This window comes from Bos indicus x Bos taurus, chromosome 2 (genome assembly GCF_003369695.1).
Source record: "Bos indicus x Bos taurus breed Angus x Brahman F1 hybrid chromosome 2, Bos_hybrid_MaternalHap_v2.0, whole genome shotgun sequence".
NCBI classification, from domain to species: Eukaryota; Metazoa; Chordata; class Mammalia; order Artiodactyla; family Bovidae; genus Bos; species Bos indicus x Bos taurus.
Genome location: NC_040077.1, coordinates 28,622,295 through 28,639,173, shown reverse-complemented (window position 1 = coordinate 28,639,173; position 16,879 = coordinate 28,622,295). Strand labels below are relative to the sequence as shown.

The following is a 16,879-nucleotide window of genomic DNA, read 5'->3' as shown; positions in this document are numbered from 1 at the left end:
ATACTCACTAAAGGTCAGTGTCAATGATTTTCCACTTAAACTGGTGAATAATGGATAGATGATTTGGCCAACTAATGAATGGTAACCACAAAAATTAACAAAAAAGCAGAAATAGTGTAAATTTACTAGATGAACTGAAAGTAATGCGGGGCTAATAGTTAAGTTCAGAAATGTCTAGTTCAACCTAGAGTTATCAGAGATGATACAGGTTGTTTGTATGAAGACATAGTGCGTTTCTAAAAAACAAGGACAGATCCAAATACTAGAAAAAATTCACTATATTCTGGGGTTAGCCCCAGTGAAGACTAGTGAGTGCTGCCTAACTCAGATATGTCCTTTGCATCTCTAAAGTATTTTGAAATACATATAAATTACCTCATGCCCAGCATGGCCATTGCAGTCCATATCTTCCATGATGACTGGCTTTGCAAATCACATGAACTGTCTTAGCTGGGTCCATCTTAGTAGTTACACATAGACTCAGTCTCAGAATACGTGTAGTCATTGCTCTAAACCTTCTTTGAAGGACAAATGATGCACACTGGGTTAAGTCCTAGCTTCCACAACTACTTTATACATAAAGTAGAAGAAGGGCATAGGCAGAGTTATGGTAGGAAATAGAAAGGGATGTCATTTGGTGTTAGAATATTATCAAAAATGACTTATAGTAATATCACCTACTAGACATAGTTAAGTGCTAATCTTTGATAATGTGAAAATAAGTCATTCAGTACTTCTTGAGTAGAATGATATAATGGACTACAAGTAGAGCATCATTCTGGGTACTGGTGCACAAAGGAAAAAATTAGAGATGGAGCTCCTAATGGTGTGGCAGTGCACTGTCTGGTATGTGGGTACTAAGCACGTGTGGTAGAGTCGGGAGCTCTGCTTCTGGGATGGTCTCCCCTTCCACTGAATGGCAGGGCAAAGATGTGCTTCCCCCGTGAGCCTGATGTGGACTCTACAGAAGAGAGCCAGGTTTAGGTCATCTTGAAGTGATCCCCACCCAAGAGTTTAGGGGTGAGGTATACTGAGAAAGTGATGTGGGATAAATTATTGCAAGATGGGCCTGAGGAAAAGCACAGAAGCATAAGCCAGAGGAGACAACTTATGTCAGAGAATTATAGCTGGAAAAACCCCACCAACAGCAATCTAAAAATCCCAAAAGCATTCTAGAAGAGGAAAAGCAGCATTCAGATATCAAAATCTAAATATCAATAGATTTGATATAGACCAATCTAAAATCAAAAGATATTAGGCTATTCATCTATCAGTCAAGTGATATCTATTGGATTTTTGCTTCTTTGTTTCTCTAGTCCAACCTGAGGAATCCAGAGGCAGCTCTGTTAATGGGTAAAAAGCCTAGAATAGCCAAGGGTGGGGAGTAAAGAAGTTGATGGCACCCCTGTTCACAAGGGGGCGTTGAGTCCAAGCTTCAGCTGAACGAAGGACAGAAATTTTTAACTGGCTGAGTGATTACATTAAACCAGACTGATCTCTGCAATACCAGAAAGCAACCAGAAAGGAAGGACGATATGTAGAGATTTATGAAGGGGACTTGGTGCAAAATAATTTTCTTTCTGCTTTCAACCAGTTGAGACTAGTTTGTGCATTAAACCAAATACAAATTTCTCTCCAGTAAAATGAATCATTTAAAATCTTTGTAAAGATGTGAAGAAAGCTGAGTGCCAAAGAATTGATACTTTTGAACTGTGGTGTTGGAGAAGACTCTTGAGAGTCCCTTGGACTGCAAGGAGATCCAACCAGTCCATTCTAAAGGAGATCAGCCCTGGGTGTTCTTTGGAAGGAACGATGCTAAAGCTGAAACTCCAGTACTTTGGCCACCTCATGCGAAGAGTTGACTCATTGGAAAAGACTCTGATGCTGGGAGGGATTGGGGGCAGGAGGAGAAGGGGACGACAGAGGATGAGATGGCTGGATGGCATCACTGACTCGATGGACGTGAGTCTGAGTGAACTCCGGGAGTTGGTGATGGACAGGGAGGCCTGGCATGCTGCGATTCATGGGGTTGCAAAGAGTCAGACACAAATGAGCGACTGAAATGAACTGAAAGAGCCTTTAAAAGTGTACATGATACATTGTTAAGCAAGTCTGAAGGTTTCCTTTCAGATAAACAAACTGAATATTTCTGCCCAAGGCTTGTGACTGTTATTCTTTGCAGCAATTAGTACTAATTCAAAGAGGATTATGAGTAACCTGTGAACCACAAACAAGACCCAAAAAACTTGATTACTAGTTATATCCCTAGAGCTGCTTCCTTGGACCTTTCATTCTTGGCACTGCTGTTTCCACATTTGCAGATTGGCAGTGATAATGTCTAGAATATAAACCCCTTCCCTTAAAATAGGAGCATCTAATTTGTTTCTCTCTGTGTTCCTAGTGCCAAGAACAGTGCCTGGCACATAAGAGATAATAAACATCGAATGAGTGGCTTTCCTGCCAAACTCACAAGAATACTGTGAAGATCAGATGAGGTGGTAGACATGACAACATGTTTCAAGCAAGACAGAAGCCAAAGGTATACACCAAGTATCGGTGTGCAGGATGGGAATGGTTTGAAATATCCAGGTGTCACCTTTTCCCAGGTACATTTGGCATCTCTAATCATTCCGTGACAATTTATTGGTGTCTAACACCTTTAGTTTTTTGCTTTGATGTGTCTATTCCAGTCTGTCTTGAGTACCACACATGCTGTAAGTGAGAGGGTCTTAAGTGGAATCAAATAGGAAAAGAAAAAAATTTTGGAACAGAATTTCCTATTTTGTTCCCTAAGAATAAGATATAAGAGAATTTGGGATAATGCTCATGCTACAAAATGAATAAATGTGCCAGAAGACCTGGTTTTTATAGGCATCTAAAAATGATGGTGACAATAATGTAATTCTAGAACAGTGGACTGGCAGACTAGCAAAATATACAGGGAAGCCCAGATGCCAGAGATTCATTGATCACTGAAATGCCACCTGCTAAAATGCCAGAAGGAAGACATAATTAAAATTATGTAATCCGAGGAAGAGTCTTTTTTTTCCAACCTAAAACTTTCAAAAGTGTTGTCTACAGAATGTGTGTTGTGTGTGTAGTGATTTCCAAAATGATGAAGCAAAAATATTTTGCAAGCCATATTTAGATTGAGACAAGCCAGTCTGGAAGTACTAGGGCTCTTTTCATCCCCTGCTCATTTTTCTATAGCTGACAATGAAAATATACACTTCTGTAACAGCCAGTCTCCTTTATAGCCAAGAGGGTCTTTGTGAAGGATAGTGGACTTACGAGTGGTAATAGAAGACTTACATATATTACACCTAGTTTCCAACAGCAGAGAGACAATGAAATTTGAACGTATCCTGTTAAGAATCTGTGCCTTGGGGTGAGCAGAGAAGAAGGAAGAGAATTCTTTGCCCATCATTTTGAAGTCAGCATTGCGTTTTCACCAAATGCACACACATATGCCTGCACTTCTTTACCCAGCTGCTCCTTCTGGTTAATTTGTTTACTTCTGAAAGCTACATCTTGCCAGTGGTTTTATCAGCCTTTCCTGCTACAATAAATCTACCCTATTACTTAATATGCTTTAGTAAATAATTTGTATTTGTGACTGTAAACAGCGCTGGCAACCTCTGTGGATGATAGGCACTTGACAAAGCCTGCAGAGTCTTTATTTGTCCCTGGCAGACAGAACCCTGCTGTTTGTGCCCTGTATTGAGTGCAGATCCAAAACTGGGAGCTTTATACATTCCGTTGGCAGTTGCCATTTACCACTTTCAACTAAATTTGAAGGCAGCAACTGCTTTAGTTGTTATTTTGTATGTGATTCAGACTTTTTTCATTTTTTTCTTGATGTAATGCAGTGATGAGTTACACAGAATAACCAAGAGAGTCTGCCCAGGTTCAAAGGCCCACCATGGACTATTGGATGAATCCCACCAAAGGGGAAAAAAAGCCACCTATTTAAAGGAAGCATTCATCTCAGATAATATGGGTTTTAAAGGATTAAGAACAATGTAGTAATAAGGTTGAGAAAAATTCACTTTCTCATACATCTTAAGATGATATATAATTTTCCAGTTGCATGCTGTGCAGACTACTGCCAGAAGTGGGTTATCAGAATTAACTCCTCTGGCAAATTAGTGTGGGAATAAGAGAATTTGCTCTGCTGCATGGTCTTTTATTTGATATTCAGCACCAGATTTTCTTTGGTTCTTCTTCATTTTTCATTCTGCATTTATTCACACAAATGTATATTTGTATCTGAGTACCAAAGCTATAATGATTCAATGCTTTTGTACATGACTTATATGCACTAATTTTGTAATTATGTGCACAAATTAGATGCATGTGTAAAAACAGAAGCACTCAGAAAAGTGTGTCCATTGAATTTAAATGAAATCAGAATTAAAGACTACTTAAAAACTGAACCGATTAAATATTATTCTGACATGAAGTGTAATATACCATTTATTGCTTCTTTGAGGTACCTTTTATTCATTTGATTTGTGATTTGTCAGGGTAAGACATGCAACCTGGGATGGGACCAGATGGGACCAGATGCCATAATCTTCGTTTTTTGAATGTTGAGTTTTAAACCAGCTTTTCACTCTCCTCTTTCACCTTCACCCTGCAAAGCAACTATCTAGGAGTTGTTTCCTGTGACATTGAAGAAGCATATTATTCCCCATATAATATGTACATCCCAAATCAACATAACAGAAGTGAAGCAGCTTGAACTGGTGCTGTTGTTGTCAGTTGCTAAGCTGTGTCCGACTCTTTACGACCCTGTGGACTGCAGCACGCCAGGCTTCCCTGTCTTTCACTGTTTCCTAGAGTTTGCTCAAATTCATGTCTATTCAGTTGGTGATGTTATCTCACCATCTCATCCTCTGCTGCCTTCTTCTCCTTTTGCCTTCAATCTTTCCCAGCATGGGGGTCTTTTCCAATGAGTCGGCTCTTTGCATCAGGTGGCCAAAGTATTGGAGCTTCAGTATCAGTCCTTCCAATGAATGAATAGTTAGGGTTGATTTCCTTTAGGATTGACTGGTTTGATATCCTTGCTGTCCAAGGGACTCTTAAGCATCTTCTTCAGCACCACAGTTCTAAAGCATCAATTCTTCCGTGCTTAGCCTTCTTTGTGGCCCAACTCTCACCTCCATATATGACTCCTGAAAATAGCCATAGCTTTGACTATATGGACCTTTGTTGGCAAAGTAATGTCTCTGTTTTTTAATATGCTGTCTAGGTTTGCCATAGCTTTCCTTCCAAGGAGCAAGCATCTTTTAATTTCATGGCTGCAGTCACCATCCACAGTGATTTTGGAGCTCAAGAAAGTAAAATCCCCACTGTTTCTACTTTTTTTCCCCTTCTATTTGCCATGAAGTGATGGGACCAGATGCCAGAATCATTTTTTGAATGTTGAGTTTTAAACCAGCTTTTCACTCACCTCTTTCAGCTTCATCAAGAGGCTCTTTAGTTCCTCTTCACTTTCTGCCATTAAGGTGGTATCATCTGCATATCTGAGGTTGTTGATATTTCTCCAGGCTGATGCTGATGCTAAGTTGCTTCAGTAGTGTCTGACTCTGTGGGACCCCATAGACGGCAGCCCACCAGGCTCCCCCGTCCCTGGGATTCTTCAGGCAAGAACACTGGAGTGGGTTGCCATTTCCTTCTCCAATGCATGAAAGTGAAAAGTGAAAGTGAAGTCACTCAGTTGTGTCTGACTCTTCGCAACCCCATGGACTGCAGCCTACCAGGTTCCTCCGTCCATAGGATTTTCCAGGCAAGAGTACTGGAGTGGGGTGCCATCGCCTTCTCCGTCTCCAGGCTGAGTATGATGTTAATCATGATCATGATGATGCCTTAGATTCTTTACCTCTGCAATAAGATTCTTTCCTGAAAAATCATATTCCTAGTTTATCGCCAGCCAGGGTGCTGATAGAAATTTAAATCCTGACGTGCATGAAGGATTTGTTTATCATTATTTCATTTTATAATGGACACGGTGAAAGAGTGTCTCATGTATTCATCTTTCTATTCCTTGTTCCTAGCAAACTGGGGCATAGATAATCTTAGAAGTTATCAAATGAATGAGTGGACTGATGGAAGAGCAAATGAGTATGATAGCCTAAGTAATATACAGTTAGGTAGTGACAGAGCTCTCAGGAATGTGCATGTACCATTGATAAGTGTAGAAATTGGCAAAACCACCTTGCAAAATGGTACGGTATTACCAGCTAAGGTACGCCTAATCTATGACCCCGCATTCCACCGTGAAATATATGTTCCAGAGAAATGTATGGCTGTGTGCTGCAGGCTGTAAGGGAAAATAAGTTCATAACATCATTGTTTCATATATCCCCAAATTGGATTCAACCTGAATGTTCCTCAGTCGCAGAATGGATAAATAAGTGTGATATAGTCATGTTGTAGAATATGAAATGGCAATTAAAATGAAAGATCCGCTGTGGGTCAGTTTTCCAAGTATTATACTTTATCAAATTGTATAGCAGAAAGGAACAGAAAATAGTTTCATTTATCCAAATTTCAAAAATAAGTAAAACTAAGCTGTATTGTTTAGATCAAGTATGCAGGGATATGATTAAGATATGATTAAGATATGATTAAGATAACATGAAAATTACTACTATAAGTTCAGGGTGATGACTACCTGTATGAGGATGAAAGAGATGTGATTGGAATAGGATATGTGGGTGGGGATCTGGGTGTCAGTGATGTTTTGTTTCTAACCTGATTATTACACTAGTGGTCACTGAATAATTATTGATTAGACTCTATGAAGGCTCCGTGTATTCTCTGTAAGTATACCTCACAGTAAAAAAAGATAAAACCGGTAGAAAGTTTAATTCAACTTATATTACCAGAGTCTATTTAAAATAGTGGGACAGTATATTGATTATGAGCTCTCCCCACAAGGCACTGTTGGCAAAAAGTAGCATTTTTCCCCAGCTTTGCTGAGATATAATCAACATATAACAGTGGATATGTTTCAGGTATGTAACATGATTTTATATACATATATATTAGGTATAGCCATATGTATAAATAATATGTTTTCCAGAATAAGTTTAGTGAACACATCACATAGTTACAATATTTTTTATGATGAGAACTTTTAAGGACTTGCCTAAATATACAATACAGCATGAATAGTTAACTATAGTAGATCACTAACAACAAATCACTAATAACTTTCTCATGATAACTAATACTCACCAAGTTATTATGATCACTTTTACTGTTAGAATCATAAACCATTAATGTCAGCAGTAGTCCAACCCTTTATGTCACGATTCAGATGATGTCATTGAGGCCAAAAAGAATTGGCTAAGTTTAGATAAATCCAACTGTTAAAGGCCAGAAGTGCCAATCTTAACTCTTTCCAATACCAAGGCATGTTATTCTGAAATTTCTCTCCTATCAATAAAGTTAAGGAAAAATTATGTATCCATCCTTTTCCGTTTAAGTCCAGGCTTCTTCTCTTTGAAGCCATGTGGGCTATTCATTTCATTAAACTTTTGATTTTTGTTTCCTCACTGGCTTCTCTTTGTAGTCTAGCTGCAGTAGGATGGATAGGATGAGCTGAATTGTGTGCCAAATAATCGTGAGTGTTTTTGTACAGAAGAGGTTCAGATAGAGATTGTTATGAAAGATTAAGATCGATGCAGGAGTTCTTCAACATTGAGAAGTCCATTAGACAAAAATCCAAACGTTGCAGTGAGTACATTGACATTCCATCCTGCAGCCTTGCTTCTGAACAAATATCCGTAGGATTCTGATGCTCTGGCCCAGAGGAAACAGATTAGATTTAGCTGGTATGAAACACAGTGGGCTGAAGAACCCACCATGAACAAAAAGTTTGTCTGTCCCTGAATTATTGAAGATTTCAGCATAAACTTTTATGAGGTTACAGAATGACCTTAAAATGAAGAATTTAGCTTTTTCTTTTTTAACATGAATTCTGAGTTATTTTTGAATATCAGAAATATTTATAATATGACATTACAAATGTTAACATTTATAAAAGGCACATACCATAGAAACTAAAAGCAAAAATGCCATTTTACACTGCCATAGTTCCTTTAGAATTTCTATAAATGAATAAGTAAAAGTTTTTAGGCCTGAAACTTTAATCACTTGGGATATTTTTATAAAGCCTTTCTATAACATTAATAATTTTTGGTTCAGCTGTTTAATTAAAACTAAACTTTGAAATGTCACAATGAACTCTGCCTAAAAGACTATTTTTGCCAATACTTTTTGTAAACTGGAAATCAATATAGGGCATTTCAGAAGTACTATATAAGACAATGGATCTCAATTTTCTTTAAAAAGAGTTTGAAACACTGGTAAAAAAGACAGTACCATGATAGCTACATTTTCCAATCCCACGTCCCTAAGAGAAACAAGGAACAAAGGCAGATTGTCCTTAGCGGGGGGGAAAGAAAAAAACAGTGGGAAAAGCAGTTATTATTTGTGACCCTCCATTCTGAGAATGTTCTCTTCCTGCTTAATAATGGAATTGCTCCAGATTTTAGACATAATATCTCAGAATTACACTGGAAGTGGAGTTGGAAGGGCCCTAGAGTCTGTCATGAGTTTGCAAAATGTTTATTCTGTACATACAGGAGGCCATTTATGTGATTATTTTAATGGTAAAATGTACTTTAACTTAGAACATGATGTGATCGTCATTCAGTTCCCCATGTGCTATAACCATGATTTAAGTTTTTTGCATTAACAAATGAAGGGAAATAGTGCCTGTGATCATGTTTGAAAATTCAGAATACAGACATGAAAATACATAATTAATAATAGTAACACTATTTACCAAAGACTTAAACTAATAAAATATTTCACATTAAATTATTGGTTGTGAAGAGACTGTGTGGGGAATTGAGAGTCGACTAGAACCACTCCTCCGCTCCTACCCCAGCTCCTCACAAAACCACGCACTGTGGAGAGTGTTTCCATATCTGAACAGCAGGGTTGACAACAAATCCTGGAAGCTTCGCAGCCCACCAGTGCTTGAGCAGTAGGATGAGTGAGCAAGTGAGAAGAGCTGATCAGCCCCAGAGTAGAGCCAGTACTGCAGGTCCTGGGTGAGGAATGGTCCCATGCTTGGCCATTAATTCATGGCCAAGGCTGAGGATAGACCTTGGCCACTCCCAGCTGCGGAGCTTGAGAAATTGGTAGTAGCCTGGAGAGCCCGTCCCCACCCTTCTGCCCGCACACCTTGCTAAGGAAACTGTGACTTAACCTCATCTACTGTGAAGAGTGAGTTTTGGCTCCATCTGACCAGAAAGGCAGACAATAGCTCCTGGAAGCTGTTTGGCCCAGCAGTGGATAAGCCAAGAGAGGGGCAGGCAGAGCTGACAGTTTGCAGAGTAAAACCAGGGCCTCTGTTTAAGCAGGAAACTTGAGGTGTGGGTCAGCTTGAGTTAAGACAGCAAAGCTTTACCAGCTTTAGGCTACTTCTCCCTCTGGGCAAGGAATCTAATTCATAGCCCTGCTCACCAAAGAATATAAGCCTTAGTGTGTCCAAGCAGGAAAACTACCCAAAGCTGCACAGCCCATTCAGCAGTCCTCTGTAGAGTGGCATTTGAGGAGAGAGCACAGCTTGTGACTTCCCTTGTCTGCAGAGCAAAATTAGTGGCCGTGTCTGATCAGGGATTCCATGCACACTCTGGCTGGATACAAGTTCCCAAATGATGAGCTGTTCAGGCACTGTGTCCTGTCTTGCTGCCCCGCCAGGACAGGCAAGCTAATTCCAAACTCCACCTACTACTGAATGTAGTACCCAGTCCCAACCATGTAGTAAGCCTGACCAGAGAATCCAGACAAATGGAGAAACCATCCTCAGCCTTGGATAGGCAGCCATGCCAACAGCCCTGTCAAACTGTTCTCATCCAGTGGCACCCTCCCCCACCTTTCCCTGTCCTTAGAACTTGAACAGTTGCCTCATCAAAAAAATAGGCCATAATGTTAACAGCTGCCCCCCCACCCTACCCAAGACATGATCAACAGACTCACCCAGAAACCCAAACTGAGCTGACTGGTTAAGAGTTGTTTCTGCCAAAGAAAACCTGAAAAGTTTGGAAGAAGAGACTGATCATTCAAATGTGCAGATATTGATGGAAGGAACCAAGGATCACGAAAATTCAGGTAAACATGACACCACCAAAGAAAACTGATAAAGCTGGAGTCATGACCCTAAAGAAATGGAGATCTAGGAGCTGTTAGACAAATAATTCAGAATAATCCTCTTTAAAAAGTTTAGCAAACTACAAGAAAACACAGAGACAACTAAAAGGAAGTAGGAAAACAAAGATGAAAATAAAAGTTCAACAAGGAAATAGCAACCATAAAAAAAAAGATTCAAGATTTGAACACACAGTAACTGAACTGAGTAATTAATAGTTTCAAAAATAGACTAGACTATCAGAAGAATTAGCCACCTGGAAGATTGTTATTGTTCAGTTGCTCAGTCGTGTCCGTCTCTGCGAACCCATGGACTGCAGCATGCCGGGCTTCCGTGTCCTTCACCATTTCCTGGAGCTTGCTCAAACTCATGTCCATTGAGTCGGTGATGCCATCCAACCATCTCATTCTCTGTCATCCCCTTTTCCTCCTGCCTTCAATCTTTCCCAGCATCAAAGTCTTTTCTAATGAATTGGCTCTTTGCACAGGGTGGCCAAAATATTGTAGCTTCAGCATCATTCCTTCTAATGAGTATTCAGGATTGATTTCCTTTAGGATTGACTGGTTTGACCTCCTTGCAGATCAAACCTGGACAATAGAACATTGGAAACTATTTCGTTAGAAGAGCAAAAACAAAAAGAATGAAAAAGAGTGAAAACAGCCCAAGAGGGTTGTGAGACAGAATGAAAAAAAGCATATTTACATTGTAGGAATTCTGGAAGGAGAATAGAAAGGAACAGAAAGTATATTTAAAGCAACAATGGCTGTAAACATCCCAAACCTAGAGAGAGAAATGGACATCCAGATCCATAAGGCTCAAAAAAAAAAAAAAAAAAAAAAACCCAGATAGTTTGAACCTGAATACAGCTACACTGAGACCCTTTAAGGTTAAATCATCAGAAGTCAGAGACAATTTTAAGAGTTGTCCCCATAAGGGAGTCCCTGTAAGACTATGGGACACAGGAGTCCCCATAAGACTATGGGCAGATTTCTCAACAGAAACTTTTCAGGCAAAGAGAGAATGAGGATGACATACTCAAAATACTGAAAGAAGGTAATTTAAGCCAAGAATTCTATACATGGTAAAGCTGTCCTTCAGAAATGGAGGAGGACAAAGGCTTGCTTGAACAAACAAAAACTGAGGGAGTTTATTAGCTCCAGACCTGCCTAATGAGAAATGCTGAAGGGGGCTCTTAGTGTGGGAGTGAAAGAACACTAATTAACATCATAAAAACATAAAAATGTCAACAATAACAGTAATGGTATGAGAAATAAATCTCCTTGACGTGGGTCTGGGATCTAATGATTTTTTGGATATGACACCCAAGGCATAGGCAACAAAATTTAAAATAAGCAAATGGGAGTTTTTCAAACTAAAAAGCTTTTGCACAGCAAAGAAATAATCAGCAAAGTGAAAAGAAAGCCTATAGGATTAGAAAAAAAAATTACAAGCCATGTATTTGATAAGGGATGACTATATAAAGAATTCAGTAGCAAAATAATTGTAGCAATGGGCAAAGGGTCTGAATAGACATTTCTCCAAAGGAGATATACAGAAGGCCAATAGATGTATGAAAAGATGCTGAATATTAGTCATTGGGGAAATGCAAATTAAACCTACGATGATATATTACCTCAGGCCTCTCGGATTGTCCATCATCACAAGGTTAGGAGATAACAAATGTTGGCATGGATGTGGGGAAAAGGGAACCATTATACATTGTTGGTGGAATTGTGATTGGTATAGCTGTTATGGAAAAGCAGTGGAGGATCCTCAAAAATTAAAAATAGAACCAGCATATGATCCAGTAATTCCACTTCTGGGAATGTATCCAAAGGAAGCGAAAACATTAACTTGAAGAGAGATCTCTTCAAAGATATCTTTTCAAAAAAGATAACATGTACCCTCATGTTTATAGCAGCATTGTTTAGAATAGCCAAAACATGGAAGCAGCTTAACCAGCTCTCAATAGGTAAATGGATAAAGATGTGGCGTACATGTGTACCCACACAACATGCACACAAGAATATTATTCAGTATAAAATATGTGGAAATCCTTCCATTTGCAACAACATAGATGCACCCTGAAGGCATTATGCGAAGTAAAATAAACCAGAGAAAGACACATACTGTCTGACTTATATGTGGAATCTAAAAAAAAAGGGAAACCTACCAAATTCGTAGAAAAGAAGATCAGACTTGCAGTTACTAGAGGATGGGGTGAGGGAGAGCTGGAAAACTGTGGTCAAAAGGTATAAGTAGTTGGGTTGCAACTGTAGCCAATGCTGCCATTTCATATATAGGAAAAGTTTTAAGAGAGTGAATCTGAGGAATTCTCACCACAAGAAAAATTTGTGTTTTTTCCCCTCTTTTCCCCCTTTCTTTTCTTTTCATTGTATCTGTAGGAAGATGATCGTTAGTTGAGCCTGTTGCATTCATTTCACTACATGTATAAATCAGCAGTCATGCTGCATGCCTTAAAATTATACAGCGATGCATATCAATTATTTCCCAATAAAGCTGGAAAAATTATTGGTTGTTCCTACATTAAGACATATAACAAAACTGTAGATCTTGTAGGAAAGAGAAATTTGACAGAACAGATTTTTAATTCAGCCTTCAGGGTACTCAACAGCAAGATCATTTAAATATCATTTAGAGATTATACTTCAAACCTTGAACATGATATCATTCGAACTCCAAATTCTTTTATCTGTAATTCATATCACTGTATTTGCATGTTTTCTTCTTGGTTTATGTATTGATTTGTCATTGGGTTGATTGATTAGTTTGACTGTGCTTCGTTCCAAAAGGAAGTTGAAGTAGCTTATTATGTTTAGGTCCACAAACTAAGGTTTGCAAGGATGTCACTTTAAAAAAATTTATTTTCTCTCATTTAAATCAGTTTCTGACCCCAGATCCTCAGGATCTGGTGGAAAATTTAGCCTCTTTGCTTTCAGCATTCTTACTTTCCCTAGGATGGTTACACAGCTCTGTTGTCTTTCAGAGTGCTGTGGCCATTCTTTTCCAGATCATTGTCTAAATAGATGGCTTTGGGGAAACTCCATTTCCCCTGCTGCATAATCCCTCGGTTCTTTACCACTTATGGGCAAACCTGGGGACCCTGGTGTTCTCTCTGCAGCTGCCTAAGATCTAGCCTATGGATGCTCCCCATAGCCTCACAAGGGTTACTTTTCAGAGTTGCTGACAGAGGTAGGGTCCATCTCTGCTGTCCTGGGTCTCTCTGGTTCCCCCATCCTCTCCTCTCCATCCACAAAAGCCTCCTCTCTTTCTTTGCTGTCTTCCACAGACACCTTTATGTTCTTTTAGGGAGATGTTTGTTGTTGTTTATTTGTTGTTTAGTTGCTAAGTCATGTCTGACTCTTTTGCGACCTCATGAACTGTAACCCACGAGGCTCATCTGTCCATGGGATTTGCTAGGCAAGAATACTGGAGTGGGTTGCTGTTTCCTTCTTCAGGGGATCTACCCAGCCCAGAACACAACTCTTTGATTTGATTTCTAAATAGATATATGTATCTTCATGGCATTTCATTGTAAAGGTATATGGGATGTTTACATAAATACCATATACAACAAAGATAAAATACATAATAAGGGAAGTTGAAACGTGTTTGGGAATGGGGACTTTTGGGAAGGTAATATAAAGCCATGGTTAAGATTAGCACCCAACGTTACATGGTAAAACTTAGCTTACATTTTCTTTCTGAGTTACCTAATGAACAACCCAGATGGAAACACAAACATTTACATAATTAATAGTGTCCAAAAGATAAAAATGAGCCAAGTATCTTGAGAAACATAGCTTGTCTGTTCTTGAGAACTGAGAGAAATTTCTTCTATTGATATACATTAGGGAGAAACTTTCTCAAAGTAGTGAACAGTATTCTCTGCTTAAAACACACACACACGTATCAAATGAGTTTCTGATGAAAGCAAGTACAATGTTGTGATTTGAAAGTGGAGACTTAAAGGACAAAGACACTGGGTTTGGCTTTCAGCTCTGCCATTGATACCTATGTAACCTTAGTTAAATTTTTCCTGTGGAGAACCTCAGTTTCCTCCCATGGAGGGAAAAGCACTGACTTCATAAAATTGTGAACATAAGTAATTCCTATAAAGATGATGCCTGGCCAATACAAAAAGGCAATTGATATTAGCCTGTAATCTTTTTTCATAATAATGTATCATATGTATTGAAGCATTGTCTTTATTTAATGCTTGCTATTTGCAAGGTACCATTCTAAACACTGGAGATGCAGATCAAAATCCCTGCCTTCAGAGAGCTTGAATTACACTAGGAGGAGGCAGGCAATGATCAAAGTATTTAAGTAAAATGAATAGTATGATATGAAACCATGAATCTGTGGATAAAATAGGAATGAGGTTAAATAATGCCAACAGTGAGTGTGGGTTGTCTCAGTTCTAAATAATATAGTTGGAGTGGCCTCCCTGGAAGAGTTGGAGAGAAGGCGTGAGTGTATCTGGAGGAGGGAAGGCCAGGCAGGGAAAGCAGATGGCTGTTCATGAGTGTTTGAGGAACAAGGAAACCAGTTGGGAGAAACAAGGTAATGAGGAGAAGATACATTCCGGGAAATGGTGAAGGCCAGGGAAGCCTGGCATGCTGCAGTCCATGGGGTCACAAAGAGTTGGACACAACTGAGCAACTGAAAAACAACAACAACAGTCAGGGAGCTTATGAGGGAGCAGTGTCATTGGGACTTTGCGACCCCTGTTGCCTTCTGAATGTGATGAGGCTACTGGAGAATCCAGGTCGAAGATGGATATAATCTAACCTACATTTGTAAAGAGTCATCTGATTCCTCTGTCGGGAGGCTTTTGGACTTAGCCAGGTGAGGGAGTAGCAATAGAAGCTAGCGTCAGGATGGAAGCAGTGGAGGTGGTGAAAAGTAGAGACATCTATAACCTTTTGAAGTGAGAGGCAGCAAGATGTGAAGGGTTGCAGGTGGCGTATCAGAGGGAAAGAGGAGACCGTGAAGGCTGCAGAGCTTTTGGTCTGAGCCGATGAAAGGATGGAATTGACATTAACTGGCTCAGGTCAGAAAGGGATTGAGGGAAGGTTATGGGAATAGCCAGCTTCAGGAAGAATAATGCCAGTATCAACATTATCATTGCTACTTTTAATAGTATTACTCTCTTTCTCAGAGCAAAGTGATGACTTTCACCAGATTATAATTCAGAGGAGGCACTTAAGTGGGGATCTGAAGGAAAGTTGAGTAAACGTGCAGCTTTTTGAGGATCTAACTAAAGCAAGCATAAAATTTAGGGTATTAGAGGACTTAATGCATTGCTTATCCTTCAGACATCCTGCCATGTCATTTCTTACAACTGAAATGCTGGTAATATTTGGACAACAGAGAATTCTTTCATATGAAACTGTCATGTTCATTGTGCTACTGCCTGGAGAAAATCCATGTGCTTTGATGGTCAACTGAGTGGCTAGCATAATTAATTATCTAAGATGAGACAGAAAGAGTTACAATTGAAGAGAGAATCATCTCCCCTTCACATAGCAGAAGTTGAGGGGGAAAATGGTCAGGGATAAATACTTTCCTCAGAGAACAGCACTTAGAAAATAAAGCTCCCAGTCCTTGATTCTTTTCCATGGAGCATCTCTCTAATAACTGTAACCTAGTAAAATTTCATCACAATATTACCTAACACCTACTATAGAAAAATTTCATTAATGGACCCTTGAGAGTTTTTATTTTAAAATAATATAACTTTTTGATGAATTCAACAGGACTAATTAAGTTGCAAAAATGCATCTCTGAGCAGCTAAGTGGGTTAGCCTGTAAGAGGTTATGATTGCAGAGCAATTGTTTGAGAATATCTCCTTCATAGAGATTTTTGCTTGTAGGATATCAGTCCTTAAATCATTTGTCTTGACAGTAGTTGGACCTCACGTTCTGTTGTTTATTGAGACTTCTCTTATTTGAGGTGATAAAAATACATCACTGACAACTGTCTGTTTACTGTGTTAGAGGTAAAAGTAAAAGTCACTTAGTTGTGTCTGACTCTTTGCGACCCCATAGACTGCAGCCCACCAGGCTCCTCTGTTCATGGGGTTTCCCAGGCAAGAATACTGGAGTGGGTTGCCGTGCCCTTCTCCAAGGGATCTTCCCAAAGCAGGAATAGAACCCAGGTCTCCCACATTGCAGGTGGATTCTTTACCAGCTGAACCACTAGGGAAGCCCATGGTGGAGGTAAGGGTCTCCAGATCAACCAGAAGCAGTTTAAAGTCATTAGGACACCTGTTGAGAAAAGACAGACAAAGCACACTGCTGTTTCAGGCAATTCAGAATTATCATCTGAAATGTGGTCAATCTCTCCAGAAAAGATGACGGCTAGAGAATTTTTAGGAAAGGAGTAATTCATGTACTAAGAAAAATTTCCAGGAAATATAATAATAGGGGGGAATCTGCAACAACAGTGGAAACTAGAGAATAAGCTGTAAGTCTTCCACTGACTTGAAATACTTTCTGCTAGAATGACGGTAGATGCGGCATGAATAAAGAAGGAATTACTCATAAGTCACTGGCCCAGAAGAGATGGATTGTCATATAGGAAGTATGCAGATATAAGCCCTGAGAGACTGATCTGGCAAC

General features: G+C 39.3%; 1 protein-coding gene across 9 annotated transcripts in view; it reads left to right on the top strand.

Annotated features, from left to right (window-relative positions):
• The window catches only part of B3GALT1 (beta-1,3-galactosyltransferase 1), a 638,472-nt gene that overhangs the window by 144,583 nt on the left and 477,010 nt on the right, over positions 1-16,879 (top strand). Inside the window, exon 1 of one of the 9 annotated variants that reach the window (XM_027558579.1) lies at positions 2,400-2,539. The exons of the other annotated variants lie outside the window; for them this stretch is intronic. The gene's annotated coding sequence lies outside the window, so the exon portion shown is untranslated. Of the gene's footprint in view, positions 1-2,399; positions 2,540-16,879 lie in introns of those variants that run through there. 9 annotated transcript variants of the gene reach the window in all.